The sequence below is a fragment of the Oryctolagus cuniculus genome, chromosome 10 (assembly GCF_051225735.1).
Source record: "Oryctolagus cuniculus isolate XC-2025 breed Fujian yellow rabbit chromosome 10, ASM5122573v1, whole genome shotgun sequence".
Classification (NCBI taxonomy): domain Eukaryota; kingdom Metazoa; phylum Chordata; class Mammalia; order Lagomorpha; family Leporidae; genus Oryctolagus; species Oryctolagus cuniculus.
The window spans coordinates 16,962,614-16,981,802 of record NC_142876.1 but is presented as its reverse complement, the minus strand read 5'-3'; the positions used below and the strand labels follow the sequence as shown (position 1 = coordinate 16,981,802).

Here is a 19,189-nt window from a genome sequence, read left to right as displayed (position 1 = left end):
TTACACTGAGGCTATTGATAGGCACATCTTGCCTTCCAAAGGAATCCAAGCAGTAGCACTGCAGCTTGCAGAATCTTCATGCAATATGCTAGAGGGTAATGTTGTATGCAAGTGGGTTGCTTTATTAGCCTTGGCCTTGTGGCCGTGAGAGAGAAGCACAGCCAGAGAGGAGAGGGCTGTGCACTTGCTGAATCAGGTATCGATCGAGCACTGCCATGTGCCAGCTAGCAAGCACTAGCTTTTCTAAAAGACTAAAGCAAGCCACCACCTCCTCTCTGCAAGGACAGGCTTTTGTGGACAAGGCAATATTTATGTTCATTCCTCTTGACCATAGACAGTAAGGCACAATTTACTGCAAGTTGTATTGTTCAAATGACTACACTAGGGTTATAGGCAGGAATTCTTCTGCGGCTGTTGGGAGGGCTGTGACCAGACGTGAAGTCTTTCTTTATATACGTGGTTCAGCCAATTACCAGCATTTAGCTACTGAATTCTCAGGGAGGGTATTTGGTTCAGCGGCTAAGTCAGTGCTGGCACTCACATCCTGCATCAGAGTGCGCGGCTGGAGCACTGGCTCCTCCGCTTTCGATCCAGCTTCCTGTTCATGCATCCTGGGAGGCAGATGATGGCTCAAGTACTTGGATCACTGCCACCCACATGCGAGACCAGGATGGAGTTCCTGTCTCCTGATGCCAGCCTGACACAGCCCTAGCTGTTGCAGGCATTTGGAGAATAAACCAATGGATAAAAGATCTCTGTCTCTCTGAAAATAAATAATTTTTAAAAGAATTTCCAGAATTCTGACACCCCCCCCCACCCCGCCGCCTTAAAAACATTTCTAACCATCTCGCCACTCACAGACAAAGGAGACAGTATAAAAACAGCCAGACATGTGTTAGGCAGAGTGACACGGGGCACCTGCAGCTCCAGGTGCTCTGGGGATCAGAAATCCAAAGATATCCAAAAGCTCTCCCCTTGCCGTCGTCTACTATGAAGGCTGTAGGTGGGTGTTTATTTCCTTGTGGCTAGAAGTGTCTGAGTCACATGGTTCTAGCCAATGTGATAAAGGGAAAGTCATGAGCGGAGCTCTCAGGGAAGTCTGCTGAGGGGATGGGTTGCAAGGCACAGCTCCTTACCCAGCGTCCTTTGGCCCTCTCCTTCCCCCCTTGTCTCCTAGGAACCCCTGGGGATACAGCAGCCATTGAGACATGAAAATTAAAGCCACCCTTAAGGAGAACAAGGAGGATAACAAGGAGGACTTGTCCTCATTGGCATTTGGAAGTGTGATACTTGTCCAGGGGCATTTGCCTCCAGAACGTTCCGTTGCCTATAACAAATTGACCCATCATTAGATGAAATCTTGTCTGTTAAGTGTTCTGTTGCTTGCAGCTCTGTGCCGCCCTGATGGGTGCATTTACTCTGTGCGTTCAACATCTGCCAGCTCTGCTCTGTCCTGCCACTTATCCCAGGGACAGGTGTTTGGATCCATCTCTGCACGCCTCTCTGGGCTTGTACTGCTGCTACCATTCTCAGCCAAATCTGTCCTTTGCCAAAGTTTGAGAACTGCAATGATTAATTCTTTTTTTAAAAAAAATATTTATTTATTTATCTGAAAGACAGAGTTACAGAGAGAGAAAGGGAGAGAGAAAGAGAGAGCGAGAGATGTCCTCCATCTGCTGGTTCATTCCCCAAATGGCCACAACAGCAAGAGCTGGGCCAATCTAAAGCCAGGAGCCAGGAGCTTCCTCTGGGTTTTCCACATGGGTTCAGGGGCCCAAAGACTTGGGCCATCTTCCACTGCTTTCCCAGGCCACAGCAGAGAGCTGGATGGGAAGTGGAGCAGTCAGGCCTCAAACCAGTGCCCATGTGGGATGCCAACACTGCAGGCCAGGGCTTTAACCTGCTGTGCCACAGCACTGGCCCTGCAGTGATTAATTCTAGTTTTGCTTGCAATTTAAATTCTGAAATCTTCATTAACATTGCATGTGTTTTTACTTGGTGAGATATTGTTACTAGGAATGGGGGGGAAAGAAAATGTTTTCCTTACTCCCACACAGCACTGCTGACACTTCTAGCCAGCAACTCCCCAACACACACAAACTGAGTACTCTTAGTTCTGACTCTATCTACCTGGAGATTAACAGAAACCACAGGTTAGGGGCTCAGTCCTACTGAATAGAGTTCAAGTTCAAGCCTCAGGTTGTGACTTGTACTTCTGACCAACCAGCTATAAATTGAGGTTCCCATGATCGTTTTCTTGGATTCACTGAATTTGCTGAGCAGTGCACAGACCTCAGGGAAACACTTCACTTAACATTTACCCATTTCCTCTAAAAGAGGTTACAAAGGATATAATGAACAGCCAGTTGGAGGAGACGCAAGAGGATGAGCGAGCAGGGAGAAAGCTTCCAGGCCCTCTCTAGAGCGCCGTGCTCCAGGAACTTCCACGTGTTCAGCCACCCGGAAGCTCTGAATACTGTCCTTTAGGGTTCTTATGGATGCTCCATTATGTAACGCAGTTGATTGACTCATTGGCTACTGGAGATCAACTTAACCTTCAGTTCCTCTCCCCTCCTGGAGATTTGCAGTGGATCAGGAAATCTCAACCCTCTAATCACGACTTGGTTTTCCAGGGACCAGCCCCCATCCTAAAGCTATTTAGGGATCCCCAGCTACCCGTCATCTCTGTATACAAAAGATATCTATTACTCTGGAAAGTCCAAACTTGTTGGAATTGTAGCTTAGGAAACAGGACAAATATCAAATATATATTTCACAATATCACAATAGTGCATGATTTTTCTAGGTTTATTTTTAAATCTACCTTTCTTTCTAGTATTCTACCTTACTTTTGTAAACAAAGATCTTATGATTTCCACCCAGAGATTGCCATAGGGGCCAATTCCATCTATTCTTTCAACCACTAGGTGAAAATGTCTTTGAAGACCATCCTCTACACACAACTCTTTCCAAAAGCCCCCCTGTAGACAACAGTTTTCATTCGGAACTCTTGTAACAGACTCCACAAGCTAGTTGAAAGACAACAGCTCCTGCTTGCTAAAGCCCCATAAATATTTGATGACCCAATCTTAGTTCCTAGGGATGAAACCACTTTGTACAATATCAAATTGTCCCCAAAGACTCTTCTGTCTGAGCGATTGGCTCCAGTCATTTTACTTATCATTTGAGGCATCACATCTGCCCCTTGGGACATCTGGCATAAATCGATAAGAAGCAATTTGTCAATTGTATAACATGTGGTTTATTTGTAATTATCTTAAAACCACTGTGTGCACATGATCTGTATGTGGAAATGACTGAGAAGTACCATTGCTTGACATTGTAAAGTATTCCTAGAGAGAAGCTAAATACTGCCCAAGAGCCACATCTAGAGAAAACAGCAAAGAGAAGGAGTAAAAGCTACAGTTACATGGCGCTTGCTATATGCCAGGCTGTCCTGCATGCTTAAATGCAACAATTCACTTAATCTTCACAATAATACTATCAGGTAGGTACTAGCATTATCTTTTAATACAAATGAAGATATCAAGACACAGAAAAGAACAGATACCAAATGATAGTGAAATTGGAAGGCAGACAACTCCAAAGTCAATGTCTTTCCCACTGTATTTTGCCACACATGATGGATACGCTCTTTGACGGTCCCGCATGATCCACTCTCCCTGTACTCACGCCAGTTGTGATCTCCTCCCCTCAGTTGTGGTTAGGATCTGTGACTTGCTTTTAATCAATGGAACATGACAAAGACGATAGGACTTACTTCCACAGTTACATCACATGCAGAACAAGAGGTGACATCTGGTCAAGGACCAGCAAGGAACAGAAGCCCTCAGTCCAACAACACTCCAGGACCTGAATTCTGTGAGCAACCAGCAGCAGAGCTCGGGAGGAGATCCTTCCTCAGCTGAGTCTTTGAATAGGCTGCAGCTCCATCCCACACATTATTACAGCCCTGTGAGAGTCCATGAGGAAGAGGACCCTCACGACCCACAGGAACTGAGCTAATCAGCGTATGTTGTTGTATGCTGCTGTGTCTGTGTCGACTTCTTGTGCAGCCATAAATAACTCACACGCTGCCTCTTGTCATAACGCTTACTTTGGAGTATAGAATTGGCCAATCAAGTTCATTGTTTATCATTGTTTTTGGTTAAAAGCCTAAGAAAAATGCACCAAATGGAGTCTAGGTGCAGGTGCAGGATGAAATCAACGCTGTGATGTCTGTGAGAAGAAGACAGCTGACTGTCTACCACGGCAGCCCCTCCCATGGTTGTTAACACCTGCCCTTGAGGCTATGGGGGAAAAGCACTGGAAAAGAGCAGGCTCCAAAGAGATGCATCTTACATGTTTTCGAGGCAATTGTCAACAGCCCAAAGTTTCCAAAGTCTTACTTGTGAGAACGACATAGTTTTTGCTGTCATGCTGCATTATGCACAGTGAGTGAGCAATTGGGAGCGAAGAAAGGGCTGGTGGCCTAGGATACAGAAGAGCAGAGGCATAACCCAGACCCAGGGAGGTGTCCACTGGTGCAGAAGCAAGCATCTGGAAGTGGGGCATCAGCACAAAAGAGCAGGATCTGAGTGGGTTCGAGAGATCAGGCGGGTACCCAAGGTCGGGTAAATCATGGGCTGAGGAAAAAGTTGATAAGCAGAAGCAGAAAGGCAGTAAGAGTGTGCAACAGCAGAATGAACTGACAGGAAATAGAGTCAGTCCTTTGCACCTGTGGGTTCTGTATCCAAGGATTCAATCAACCAGAGATGGAAAACACTGGGGAAAGAAGTAGTACATTGTTGTTCATGTGTACCGTGTAGCTAAGCCTACAATGGTTGCTTCAGTACCAAACATGTACAGATCTTTTTTCTTGATCTTATTCCCTAAACAATATGGTATACCAACTATTTACATTGCATTTCAGTGACTATACCGAATTTCCATTGTATTAGATATTATAAGCAATCTAGAGCTGATGTGAAGTACACAGAGGGTGTGTGTAGCTTAAATGCTAATACTACTCCATTTTATATAAGGGGCTGAGCATCCATGGATTTGTGTTTCCTCCAGGGGCCTTGAGGCCAATCCCCAGGGACAGCGAGTGAGCCCAGCACACAGCAGAAGGAAAGGCCTTGGTGACTCAGTGCTCCATTCAGCCTCAACCCAGTCAAAGGCAGGCACTTCAGAGCGTCTCAGGAACCAGTCCTGAAGCAAGGCTGACCAAGAGCCTTGTGGGGGAGAGAAATGAGACACCCCCGCCCCCAGGCTGGAGAAGAAGTGAGGGGCCAGAGAAAAGGTATGGCTATTGACCTAGTGACTTCGCCTGTTGGCTGTAGCATATCATTGATTCTCCATTTCAGCATTCTAGACCATTCTTTTCCAGGACTTTCAGGAAAGAAGAATGAACCTGCTATCCTTGGTGCTGGAATGGCTCTTCACAGACATCTCCCCTTATCCTCTCAGTTTGCTAAAAGAAAATGGAAATCGAGAGTGGCCAGCCATGTGACCAAGTTCACAAAGCTGGTGGGTGGCGGTGTTAGAAGCAGGGTGTCAGCTGGGCATGGCTGCTGATTAATCGGTGGGAGTTTGAGAGCCTGAGTGGCCAGCATATCGCATAGCTGAGTGCTAAATGGCACCGTCATGCCATTTATATGCTAGAGGACTTGCAAAGATCCATGAAAGAGTGCAGGGGTAATTAGAGAAGACTCAAAAAGATTCAATCCAATCCAGGCCCCAAGGAATAAGGAACTCTGTCTTTTTCTAATCAAGCCTAAATTTAATCAGAATCTCTAACCTCTTCCTCATCAGCGCGAGAACCTTAAACACTTGAACATCTCTCAGGACTTCCCCTACTACCTGTCTTCCAAAATGTTTGTCTATTATGTTGTATGTAGGAGTTTTAAATAGGCATCTTATTTTCAGCAAGCAAACCAACATGTATCAACAATGTCTTTGCTCCCCACTGCTCCATTCCAGGCTCCTGGGTGTCTTCCCTTCTGCGGGAAGCATGCACACCTCGCAGCTCTTCCAGCGAGAGTCTCTGACAGCCGACACGTGCAGCCTTGGCGTCCAGCAATGCCTTCTCTCCCCTCCCTCACGACCAATAGACCGATACTTTCCTTAAGGAAACAATTCTTGTAGCATGCACTCTTAGTGCTGAAGAGGCTGCTGCCAATCTGACGGCCATTCCTTTGTAGCTATTGGAACTTTTCCCACTACTCGTAAGATTTTCCTCTTTATTCCCCACGTTTGGTCATTACACTCCGCTTGCTCCTGACATCATTCCACCTCTGTTTAAAGGCCACCTCTTAGGCAAAGTTGTCCTCAACTGTCCCAGCTAAAACAGGAAAGTCTTTCACTCTCATTTACTTTTCCTTCATGGAACTACGTACGCATGGATGTATACCGTATATACCTAGAATGTATGCGTGTGTTCCATATCACGTGTCTTAGAGATGTGTGTGCTCTCCCACTGACTCCTGCATTCCCAGAACAACACCTGGCAATAAATAGCTCCTGACAAATGAACAACGTTACCTGGATGTGGGGTTTCCTTGTAGTTGTTGAATTCACCCAGTGTCAAGTGCTTTCAATCTTAATATCTCAGTCTGGAAACTGTGGCCATTTCATAGATTGAGTGGTTTAGGACTTTCATGTTAGTCACAGTTCTCCAGAGGAGCAGAACCAAAAGGGAATAAATGTGGACAGAGAGAGAAATTGACAGAGAGAGATTATTGTTAAGGAGTTGGTTCATGCAATTGTAGGGGTTTGGTAAGCCCTAAATCTGTGGGGGGCAGTAAGCGAAAGATGGAGAAGAGTCTTTTTTTTTTTTTTTTTTTTTTTGACAGGTAGAGTTATAGACAGTGAGAGAGAGACAGAGAAAGGTCTTCCTTCCATTGGTTCACTCCCCAAATGGTCTCTACAGCCGACGCTGCACCGATCTGAAGCCAGGAGCCAGGTGCCTCCTCCTGGTCTCCCACGTGGGTGCAGGGGCCCAAGCACCCAGGCCATCCTCCACTGCCCTCCCGGGCCACATCAGAGAACTGGACTGGAAGAGGGCAGCTGGGACTAGAACCCGGCGCCCATATGGGATGCCGGTGCCGCAGGCGGAGGATTAACCAAGTGAGCCATGGTGTCGGCCCCAAGAAGAGTCCTTTTAATCTAGGGTAATCTGCTGGCAGAATTCTCTTCTTTTCCAGGGGCCCCAGTCTTTCTTAAAATTAATTAATTGGGCCAGAGCTGTGACGTACTGGGTAAAGCCGCCACCTGCAGTGCCAGCATCCCATATGGACACCAGTTTGAGTCCCAGCTGCTCCACTTCCAATCCAGCTCTCTGCTATGGCCTGGGAAAGCAATAGAAGATGGCCCAAGTCCTTGGGTACCTGCACCCATGTGGGAGACCCAGAAGAAGCTCCTGGCTCCTGGCTTCAGATCGGCGCAGCTCCAACCATTGTGGCCATTTGGGGAGTGAACCAGCAGATGGAGGACCTCTCTCTCTCTGCCTCTGCCTCTCTGTAACTCTGCTTTTCAAATAAATAAATACATCTTGAAATAAAAAAGTCCACTGATCTAAATGTTAATCTCATCTGAAAAATGTCTTCATGGAAACATTCAGAATAATGCCCGACTAATATTTGGGTGCCACGGAGTGGCCATGTTGACATGCAGAATTAACTGTCACAGGCTGCTGCCACGTGGAAAGCGCTGTTGTGCCACCGGCTTGCTCCTGCTCGCACGGCACCTCTCTTCCCTCCTGGAGTTACCATGCATCCAGCACTCCTCTTTCCAGTGGAGTTGTTGCAAGACCACGTCTCTGGCTTCATGCAGAGACTCCTGCGCCCACTAGAGGCAGGCCAGGCCTTGCAGACTGTCCAATGTCCCCCTCCCCTTATCCGGTCGTGAGTACCTCGCGCCACCCCCACCTCCATCACTGAGTCTTTCTGCAGTCAAGTTCACGGAGGTTTTCCCCTTGTTTCAGAGTGGCACTGAGTATTTTTTGTTTCAAGCCACATTTCCTCTTGTGCAGCTGACATAGAAGGTGAGAGTGAACACGCTGTTGTGGCATCACGATGGGACGAGAACCGGTGAGAATTAACTCCTACATGAGAAATGCTAAGGCGACATAGGGGGAAGAAGCCAGGGTACAGATGGGAGGAGCCTGTTCCATGCTGAAGGAAGCCAAGAGCCCTTCCTGAACATTCTCACACGTGAGCACCTGCTACAGGCTGGGAGCTGTGCAGCGCTGGAGATGGTGACTCCAAGATATACAGGCTCGTGTGCTGAGCGAGCCAAGCTGAAGGGAGTGTGCTTCACTCCATAGTGACACATGGGGTTTCATAAGGAAAGGCCAGATTTCAAAGTGCATTTAAATCTAGTAAGAGTTTTTGACTCCGCTTCCTAAAACGGACAGCTGCAGGTTTGGGGCGCATGGGGGATTATATGCTGACCATGGAAACCAGAATTAGAGGATCAGGTAGGTGTAGATGGTGCAATTCATGGTGAGTCTCAGAAAATATCAATTTACATCCCTAGAGTAATTTTTTTCACTTTCTTTTTTTTTAAGTCTGAAAAACCTTGGTATTATCTCCTTTTTAAGATTTTATTTATTTCTTTCAGAGATAGGGTTATATAGAGAGAGGTAGAGGCAGAGAGAGAAGTCTTCCACCTGCTGGTTCACTTCCCAAATGGCCACAACAGTCGGAGCTGGAACGATCCAAAAACAGGAGTTTCTTCTGGATTTCCTACGTGGTGCAGGGGCCCAAGCACTTGGGCCATCTTCTACTACTTTCCCAGGCCTGGACTGGAACTGGCGCCCATATCGGGTACCAACACTGCACCAACACTGCAGACAGAAGCTTAGCCCACTATTCACAGTACTGGCCAGCTCCCTCCTCTCACTTTCAAAGTGTCCTATTTGAATACCAAATTACAAGATCCCCTAGCTAGACATTCAAAGTAGAAGACTTCTCGGTGTTCATGCTTAGAGTACATGGTGCCAGACACATGTAAAATGCAATTCACCATCTGTCAAAAAAAAAATGAGTGGCTTGGTGCCAGCACTGTGGTGCAACAGGTTATGTCGCCACTTTTGAATCCAGCATCTCATAGCAAAGTGCCAGTTTGAACCCTGACTGCTCTGCTTCCAACACAGCTTTCGGATGATGAACCTGGAAAGGTAACAGATGATGGCTCAAGTACCTGGCCTCTGCCACCCATGTGGGAGACCCAGATGGAGCTCCTGGCTCCTGGCTTCAGTCTGGCCCAGCCCTGGCTGTTGCAGGCATGTGGGGAGTCAACCAATAGATGGAACATATCTCTCTCTCTCTCTCTGTCACTCTATCTTTAAAATAAATAAGTAAATATTTTCAAAAATTAAAAAAAATAATAACTTGAACAAAGGAATCAGAAAGAGCAGTTTTGGGGGCTGGCACTGTGTGTGGTGCATAGAGCCACCACCTGCAGTGCCGGCATCCCATGTGGGCGCAAGTTTGAGTCCTGGCTGCTCCCCTTCCAATCCAGCTCTCTGCTATGGCCTGGGAAAGTAGTGGGAAATGGCCCAAGTCCTTGGGCTCCTGCACCCAGTGGGAATCCTGGAAGAAGCTCCTGGCTTCTGGCTTTGGATCGGCACAGCTCTGGCCATTGTGGCCTTCTGGAGAGTGAACCAGAGGATGAAAGACCTCTCTCTCTCTCTCTCTGCCTCTCAGTAACTCTGCCTTTTGAAGAAACAGATGAATCTGAGAAAGAAAGAAAGAAAGAAAGAAAGAAAGAAAGAAAGAAAGAAAGAAAGAAAGAAAGAAAGAAAGAAAGAAACGAAGGAAAGAAAAGAAAGAAAGAAATTAAGAGCAGTTTTGAAGGCAATAAGAGATCAAAGGCCGTGGAGTATTGTGAAACAGCTTCAAGGAGGAGGCTGGGCAAATAGAGTCTGGCGTTCCAGGGAACGCGGGTACACTGGAAGAACTGAAGGGAACACAGGTTCACGGGAACACAGATAATTCTAGGTCTGGGGCAGGGCAAGTACAAGGCAAGGCCAGAACAACTGGGGCCAATAAGTCAGAAAGTCTGAAAGACTCCTGGATATATTTCAAAAGCACCCAGGAGGCTGGCACTGTGGTGCAGCAGGTTAAAGTCCCGGCCTACAGCGCCAGCATCCCGTATGGGCACTGGTTCGAATCCCGGCTGCTCCAAGTCCAGCTCCCTGCTAATTTTCCTGGGATAGCAGTAGAAGATGGCCCAAGTCCTTGGGCCTCTGCACCCACGAGGGAGATCTGGAAGAAGCTCCTGACTCCTGACTCCTGGCTCCTGGCTCCTGGCTCCTGGCTCCTGGCTCTGGATCAACTCAGCTCCAGCTGTTTTGGCCATGTGGGGAGTGAACCAGTGATGGAAGACCTCTCTGTCTCTACCTTGCTCTATAACTGTCTTTCAAATAAATAAAATAAATCTTTAAAAAAAGAAAGCACCAAGAAGCTGAGTAAAAGCCCCCGATCCCACCACTGGCCACATGTGTGTTGATTTTACCATCACAAAGAATAATGATGGCTTCAGGTTGTAAAAGAGAAGAAAAGGGAATAAATCTGTAGTCCATTCTGGTATTAATACGGACAAAGAGCAAGAAAATTAATCTCTTTTCTACATAAGAAAGCTGGCTAATAAGTGTAGCAGGAACTTAAAAATTTCCACTTCACAATCATCACTTCAGTAATTCGTTGAGGCAAGGATAATCACTGCAGATTAAAACTACTGAATGAAAAGCTTGGGAGCAGGATGCTTGCATGTTCTCAAAACCCAACTTGTTAATCATAAATGGGAAAAGATGCTTTTACAAAAACATTGGCAAGCAACATAGGAACGAAAATCAACCTCACAAATAATGGGACAAATCTGACATCATGGTGTGATGCAACTGGAAGTACACAGCATTATTTATGCAGTATTCCTGCCAGAATTCAAAACAAAGCTGCAATGTTTAACCTGAAGCAAGAGGGAACCTTCAGGAAAGTCCAGTATGAGACATTCTCCCAGACAATCAGCCTGAAAGCTGCAGAAATGTCAACTGTTAGGGAATTTAAGAGGCTAGAACATCCTAAGATGTAGATTAGGAGACCAAAGAAAAGTAAAAGCAATGACAATGCAAGAAACTTATGTGGATCCTAAGTTAAAAAAAAATATGGGGGCTGGTGCTGTGGCGCAGTGGGTAAAGCTGCCGCCTGCAGTGCCAGCATCCCATATGGGCACCAGTTCAAGTCCCAGCTGGTCCACTTCTGATCCAGCTCTCCTTTATGGCCTGGGAAAGCAGTAGAGGATGGCCCAAGTCCTTGGGCCCTGCACCCACATGGGAGACCCAGAAAAAGCTCCTGGCTCCTGACTTCAGATCAGCTCAGCTCCAGTTGTTGTGGCCAATTGGGGAGTGAACCAGTGGATGGAAGACCTTTCTCTCTCTCTCTCTCTCTCTCTCTCTCTCTCTGCCTCTCCTTCTCTCTCTGTGTAACACTGCCTTTCAAATAAATAAATAAATAAATACGAACAACAAAACTTCAAAGACTGTTGGAGGAGCAAATTCAGGGTTTTGAATATGGACTGTTTAGTGATCTTATTGAATCCATGTTAAATTCCTTAAGATCCACAAAATATTGCAGTGAATGGTATTTTTTAGGAGATACATGCTTAAGTATCATAGTGGAGTATTTGGAATGAAGCATTTAAATGAAATATCATGACAATTACAAATTTCTTTCAAAATGTTTTGCCCAAATGTATGTACACACACATGTGCACACACACAGCACACACATGTGTGCACATGCAGCCAGACAGGAGGTGGTAGACAGCAAACATGGCAAAATCTTAACAGTTGGGTGAACTAAGCTGAAAGATTCATTGTTCTGTTCTTTCAGCTTTTCTTTTCCAGGCTAAAACATGTAGGTAAAAGCCATGTGGTGACAATGAAGAGGGCAGCTGTAGGTTTTACTGATGCAGCTAATTTGGAAGGCAGAGAGAAATCAATTGCCACAGGTCAAGAAGGTAACAGAGAGAAAAATGGTAAAAGTACAGACTGTCAATAAGAATGAGGTTGGAGAAATAAGACAGTCACCAAAGAAATAAATAGGATCAAATGGAAGTTTCTTGACTAATTCTTTTTAAGTAGAATTGTGTAAGGGTTTGACAGTAGAGGAAGAGGAATGAAGTGGCTGATGACAGTGAGAGGGAAGGATGAACCAACCTGGGAGAGCAATGTCTTGCCTACATGTTGGGAACCTTGTCTTGGATACCCTGAGTCACTTGTACCCTAGGATAGAGGGTAAAAGCCTGTCCTCATTCCCCAACCTCAAAAAGCTATTCTGGGATTTCTTCCATGTACTGGAATTTTCTCCTGCAGCCATTCCAGCCCAGCATGTGCTACAGATTTCTGCACCATGGATCAGAGAGACATCTACATGAAAGGGTTGGAGAGACATCTCCAGGAATGGGTCATAGACATGTACATGAGTGAGTCAGAGGGACATCTACAGTCACGAATTGGAGAAACTTCTACAATGATTTTACCTAAAGTTCATTTATTAATAACTCCCTGAAGAGACTATTAACATTATATTCATACACAGTTCATTCTTACATTAAGAATTCTTACTTAATTTTACTTAGCATCTGTTCATTTAGTATTTAATGATCTTACCACCACCACTCCCTTCATATAAACACAAATATGCACATCAATTTTTCTGCTCATTCTCCCAACATAGCCGAATCACAATTTCTGTTTAAATCAATATTCTTTTTCTTTTAAATTTTTTTATTTGACAGGTAGAGTTATAGACAGTGAGAGAGAGAGAGAGAGAGAGACAGAGAAAGGTCTTCCTTCCATTGATTCACTCCCCAAATGGCCGCCACAGTCAGCGCTGCACCCATCTGAAGCCAGGAGCCAGGAGCTTCCTCCTGGTCTCCCATGTGGGTGCAGGGGCCCAAGCACCTGGGCCATCCTCCACTGCCCTCCTGGGCCACAGCAGAGAGCTGGACTGGAAGAGGAGCAACCGGAACTAGAACCCGGCACCCATATGGGATGCCGGTGCCACAGGCGGAGGATTAACCAAGTGAGCCACAGTGCCAGCCTAAATCAATATTCATCACTTACATTTTTATTTATCACATTACTTTAGTAAGCACTTATATAAAATTCAGTATGTGCTAGGCACCTAAGTGCTCTATAAACATCAACTTCAGTCCTTATTAGAATATATAAGCATTATTTACAACTAAGTTATGAAGCTTATGGAGATGGAATTTAATTTCCTGTCCAGTGTTTTATTTCATAATTAAAAAAAAATCTTTCCTCCTCCCATTTTGAACTCTTTGTCTTTCTGTTCTACTTTCTGAGAGAATTTCTTGGCTTATCTTTTCAACTTTCTGTTGATTAAGTTCCTGCTATTATACTTTGGATTTCCAAATTGTTCTCTGTTCTTTGTTATAGCATCCTGATCTTGTTTCATAAATTCAGTATCTTCTCAAGCATCTCTGAAAGTTTTAGGGTTTTGATGTTGCTTTAAAGTTTTCTTTGTTCCTTGTATTGCATATGGGGTGTATGTGTGAGTGTATGTGTTCCTAGATTGATTACTTTAGACTCTATGTTAGAAGCTTTCCTCAAATATATGGTGGTCCCCACCCTCCGTTAATGTTTAGGAGTAAAACTCCACCAAGTTGATTGGAAGTCTGTGTACATGGGGAGATCCTGACTAATCATGGGCCTCACCCAGTCATTTTCTTGCTCACCCCTCCAATATTAGTAGAAGATATCTTCTCTTGGGCCAGTTCATTTCCTTAAAGATGGTTCTTCCAGTCTCCTACATGGGCAGGGTAAGTCTGCCTGCCTGGGGACCAAGCAGGGGTAGGGACTGCAGATAACAACAGGGAGTGTGGAGTTTTCCATTAAAAGCTCCCTGTTCTCTGCAATTCAGTTTCTGCTGGCAAGAAGACCTCCTGTCTTCTGCCAGAGGGAGAAGGAGAGCAGCTTTCTGATGGAGCGAGGGGCTGGAAGCCTCGACTAGGTTGGAGTGGGAGTCTCAATATGCCTTATAAAGACTTTCAGCCAATACTCGGCTCACCCTGAACCTCAGGATTTAGAGACACCTTGGATAGGTATAAAATCAGCTTTCTTCCTTCAGTCATCAGAGTAGCAGATCTCAATGAGTGACTTTTAACTCCTTGAGAGTCTAGAAGCAACAGAATTCCAGAAGTAGGGGATTGTGGGAGTGAGCAGAGTTTCACACATTGGTTAATTTGGGAATAAACTCGAGGTGCCTTAGAGCCCAGTACAAGGACTCTCCTGGTACCTTCATCTCAATGCCTTCACTTACTGTAGATCAGGGTTACTAATGCAAAAATCCAAGGTCGCTTATTTGCATATCTAAAAGCTGTTTATAATGGCTACACAACAACAGTGAGAATGGAAGGGGCCTACATATGGCCCTAAGTAAGTCATGGTATAATAGCACACTGGCCTCCACATATAGTGAAACACTAGGCGACTTCAACAGGGTATGCAAAAATGGAATTAAAACCCAGGCACATTTTCCATGAACTTTTTGAAGCCCCTCATAAAGTCAAAAATCGAAACAGCTCTCTCTCTCAGTCTCTCTACCTTTCAAATAAAATGAGAATTAATGAATTTATTAAGAAATCAAAACAGTATAATTCTAAAGTCAACACACACATACTCCCTGTATATACACAGAAAAGTTTTCAAAATACACAGTGAGAAACTTAACAGTTTTATCCCTGAGACAGTCAGGTCAGGAAGATACAGCCAGAAGGAAGATGTGCCTTTTATTTTACAAAGTTTGAAACTTTGTTTCCATGAACACATCACTTTTTAATCATTTTAAAATATTTTTCATTTTTTAAAATTGTAGTAAAATACATACAACATAAAACTTACTATCTTAACCTTTAAAAATTTATTTGTTTATGTATTCCAAAGAAAGAGAGACTGAGAGAGAGCTGCCATGAGTGTTTTACTCCCTAAATGCCCCCAAGAGCCAGGATTAGGCAGGAGCTGAGAATTCAATCCAGGCCTCCCATGTGGATATCAGAACCCATTTACTTAGGTCACCAGCACTGCCTGCCGGGGTCCACATCAGTAGGAAGCTATGGTCAAGAGCCGGAGCTGGACATCAAGCCCAAGTACTCTGATATGTCTACAGTTTCTGTACACCCAGAACCCTATGGCAGAGGCACGTGGTATAAGACATGGATCTGTACCTATACTGTAAACTGTTTTTGCAGATCTTGATCTATTAATGCTCAGGTACCTGTATCTACCAGAGAGCAGTGCTGTCCTTTAGCTATTGCTTTATTACACCGAAGTCCGTGTTGCCTGGGGTATCTCCTGTGTGTCCCATCGTCTTTGGCTTTATCTTCACTTTTTCCCCTACCCACCACCTCCAAAGACCTTTCCTATGTTTGTTTTCTGTATAAAATGTATTCTATTGTAGAATAAATAGTTACCAAAAATAGATAAACGCCTCTAGTGGCTACTGAACAACTATTTGGAAGAATTTCAATGTTTTAGCAACTTGGTGATTGTTCCATGCATATAAACAGTATAATGGCTTGCAATTTGTTCTACCCAACTGTCAACCAAGACCCAACAGTCCACTCCTTAGAGGAAACTCTGTGTTTGCCCTTTGGATGACTGTTTAACCTTGTTGTATAAATATATCTAACATTGGTCCTTTATTTTATTTATTTATTTTTTGACAGGCAGAGTGGACAGTGAGAGAGAGAGACAGACAAAGAGAAAGGTCTTCCTTTTCCGTTGGTTCACCACCACCACCCCCCCCCCCAATGACCTGCTGTGGCCTGCGCACCACGCTGTTCCAAAGCCAGGAGCCAGGTGCTTCTCCCCGTCTCCCATGCAAGTGCAGGGCCCAAGGACTTGGGCCATCCTCCACTGCACTCCCGGGCCACAGCAGAGAGCTATGGTCCTTTATTTTGAAACAACTCCAGTAAAACCAGGGCTCCCCATAGATCCTATAACACAGAGCCCACAGCTTTGGGGCAGGTAGAAAGATGTCATTTGTGTTTGTTCTGTGCCAGTGCCTATCTCCGCATTGGTGCATGAAGCAGATGAATTGCAGTGTGCATCTGTTCCAGGGAGCTACTGGGAACTGCTCTGAGAATGTCAACCCCACCTGACCCTTACTTGTTCCTTCCTCAAGCAGTACCCAGTGGGACAGCAACTAAGTCATCGCAGTCTGTCACCCAATTTTGAGGGGGGTATATGAGTCACTTTCCCAGCACTTGGGGGACCTCAAATCCTTCTGCTAATGCTGTAGTATACACAGATGTTACAAACTGGCTGTGCTGGATTGAATAATGTCCCTCCCTAAATGCATGTTTCTTATCCCTTCTAAACAGGTAGTCCAGCTGATGTGTGACTTCATAGAGCTCCAGGTAGATAGTAAGAGGGAAACAGTCACAGTGTGAAACGCCAAACAGACCAGGTCAAGAATACGTGGTAAAGGTCATATTGTCCTCGCACACAGCAACTGCCAAGACCTTTCACACACCACCAGAGCTGCAGATAAATTTCAATTTTAGACACTCAGCGTCAACAGCCTGGAACGATTGTCCATGTTGCTGGCAACCATTAACAATTAAAAATACTTCAGTTTGCCATGGAAACAGAACCAACATACCAGTTATTATCAATAGCTTCTCATCCTGAAACCCAAATCCAACTCTGATTTCCATAATTATCTAGAATTGATTCTAAAAAGTCCTCAGAAGATCCAACATTTTTTTTAAACCAAAGGCAAATTGAAGTAATCCTTCTCCATACCTGCCTGCCAACACTGCCTCAGCTTGTTCTCAGGACTCCCATCCAGGAGAGGAAAATGCAGTCATTGTGCAGTAGGCTATGCCCAGGAACAGAAAGTAAGGATTACATCATGTGCACAGGGCCAGGAGCCTTACACTCCCAGACAAATCTAGCCTTGTGTAACAGCAGGTTCTTAAAGGGCACGAGTGAAAAGCTAGGAACATTTTGCCTTTCAGAGCAAGGCCCCTACGTCACCCAGTCCTGGGCTCTGGTACTGAATATTGGCCTGAATGACAGAAGGAAAACATGCCTCAAGACTTTCTTTCCTCCAGACAGATAGGTTCTGCCTGCAGGATTCAGCATCTCCCTTAATTCCTGCCGTGAGCAGAATTACCTGTGGCTATGGATCAGACTGTGGTGCAAGTCCAGGCCTGAAGCACTGCCCTCGGTCACAGCGTTCACGGCCTGCCCTGAGCCACTTTCCTAGGGGCTCTATTCTGACTCCCTTTCTCCTGCTGATAGCCAACCTCGGGTCTTTGCCACTAATATCAACAGCAACCCTCCCGCGGCCTCATGTCTTCATTTAGCTCTCCCTTTCTCCTGTCTTCACAGTCAAGCCTTGGAAATGGTGCTCAGGGTTTGCCATGGACTTCAGCTCCTGGTCAATCCCTAGACCACAGCATCCGTCTGTCATTCCCCAGCACTGCACTTACACTGCCTGGGATAACATGACCACAACTTAGGAACTATCAAGTACAGCAGCTCCTTCCCAGGCCTCATTATTTTTTCACATTATGTCATAATTCAGATTATTCATCACTGTTTGCTTTGACATCTCTTTCCATTTAGCTTTCACACTACCATGCCCCATATCTCTGGCCACTCATGGTGTTTCATCTGCTGATTCTTTTTCTTCCATTTGCCTCCCACATTTTCAGGTGCCCTTAGATCACATCTTTGTTCTTCCTGGCCATGTCCTCCATTTACAATTGGATCATTATTATCCACAGTCAAGGTTTTCTCACCACAGGATGGGTTTGCCAACTACAGACAAATCTCCATCTACAGCCATCATTTCCAGGCCCCGCCTTCATTTGGTCATCTGCCTACTGATATTATTTGTTGGGTTTTACATATACCCAATAAAAACAATTTGTTGGTTGTATACCCAATAAAAACAATTTGTTCAGGGCCAGATATTTTCTTTACTCCAATATTGATTTCTCTTCTAATATTTCATTTCCTTGGTTTTGGTGAATATTAGTGAAGCCATAACACTGAATGTCTGTTTTGACCTCTCCAACTTTATCTACCTCTCGCCTACCCCAAACTGTTTGCCAAATTCTACATTCCAAAGCAGTAAACTCATCTCTCTGTAGTTGCTTTCAGCTCTAGCCATCATAATTTGTCACCAGTCATTGCATTACTTCCAATGGCTTTCCCTACTTGCAATTTTATTTTTTCTAATTGATATTGCAACTGGAATTTGATTTCTAAAGAGGTTGATTGCTGGCTTTAAATTACTCACCTCTCTATTCAAAGTACAATTCAAATCTTTATTATAACTGTCATGACCTTCATAAGTCTACCCTTATCGCTTCTCTGATCTCAAATGTCAATATCCTCTAACACATCCATCCAAACAAGATGTACTTGTTGTCCATGTCTTTGTCTTTCAAATACCCTCTACCTGCAACACCTTTGACCACTTCCCCCTGGCCAATGGCTACCACCTTTCAGGACCCAGCTCACTCATCTCCTCCTCCAGGAAGTCTTTCCTCTGACCAACCCCCAGAATAAAATAGGAGCCTTTTCATGAGCTACCAAGCGTCCTGTCCTCGCTGGTATTATAAGCACTTGCCCAACATTGTGGTCATTGTTTGCGACTTCTTCCCTACCAGGTTATGAGCAGCTTCAGGGCAGAAATCACGTTTTGTTCACTTCTGTCTGCAGAGCCTAGCCCAATGCTTGGCAAAGGTTTTTTTTTAATCCATGAACAGAATAAACAAAGTAAGATGGAGATGTGCCCATGGCTAAGAATACAAAGAACCATAGTCTTGGAGACCACAAAGAAAAAAACAGTAGACTCTACAAAGTTGGTTTAGAGAGGAGTTTAAAGCTCAAGCTATTACACACGGTAATGGGGCTCTTTATATAAATGGGCTATGTTAGGACTGTAGTAATATGTACATTCATTGAGCACTCGTTCTGTACATCATTACACCTTAATCTAAAAATCTGGCAGCACCATTGTGCATGGTGAACAAAACAGATAACTCCGCCCTTCTTCCTACTGCTCTGTCCATATGATTTAAAGTTGATGATTGCAATGTCTTTTCTCTGTACACCACTCACCATCTTAGGTGATTT

General features: G+C 44.8%; 1 long non-coding RNA gene across 1 annotated transcript in view; it reads right to left on the bottom strand.

Annotated features, from left to right (window-relative positions):
- LOC149123690 (uncharacterized) overlaps positions 1-16,967 on the bottom strand; it is a 28,086-nt gene extending 11,119 nt beyond the window's left edge. Inside the window, exon 1 of the long non-coding RNA XR_016213916.1 lies at positions 16,841-16,967. This is a non-coding gene — a long non-coding RNA (uncharacterized LOC149123690). The remainder of the gene's footprint in view (positions 1-16,840) is intronic.
- Between the last annotated feature and the right edge of the window lie 2,222 nt (positions 16,968-19,189).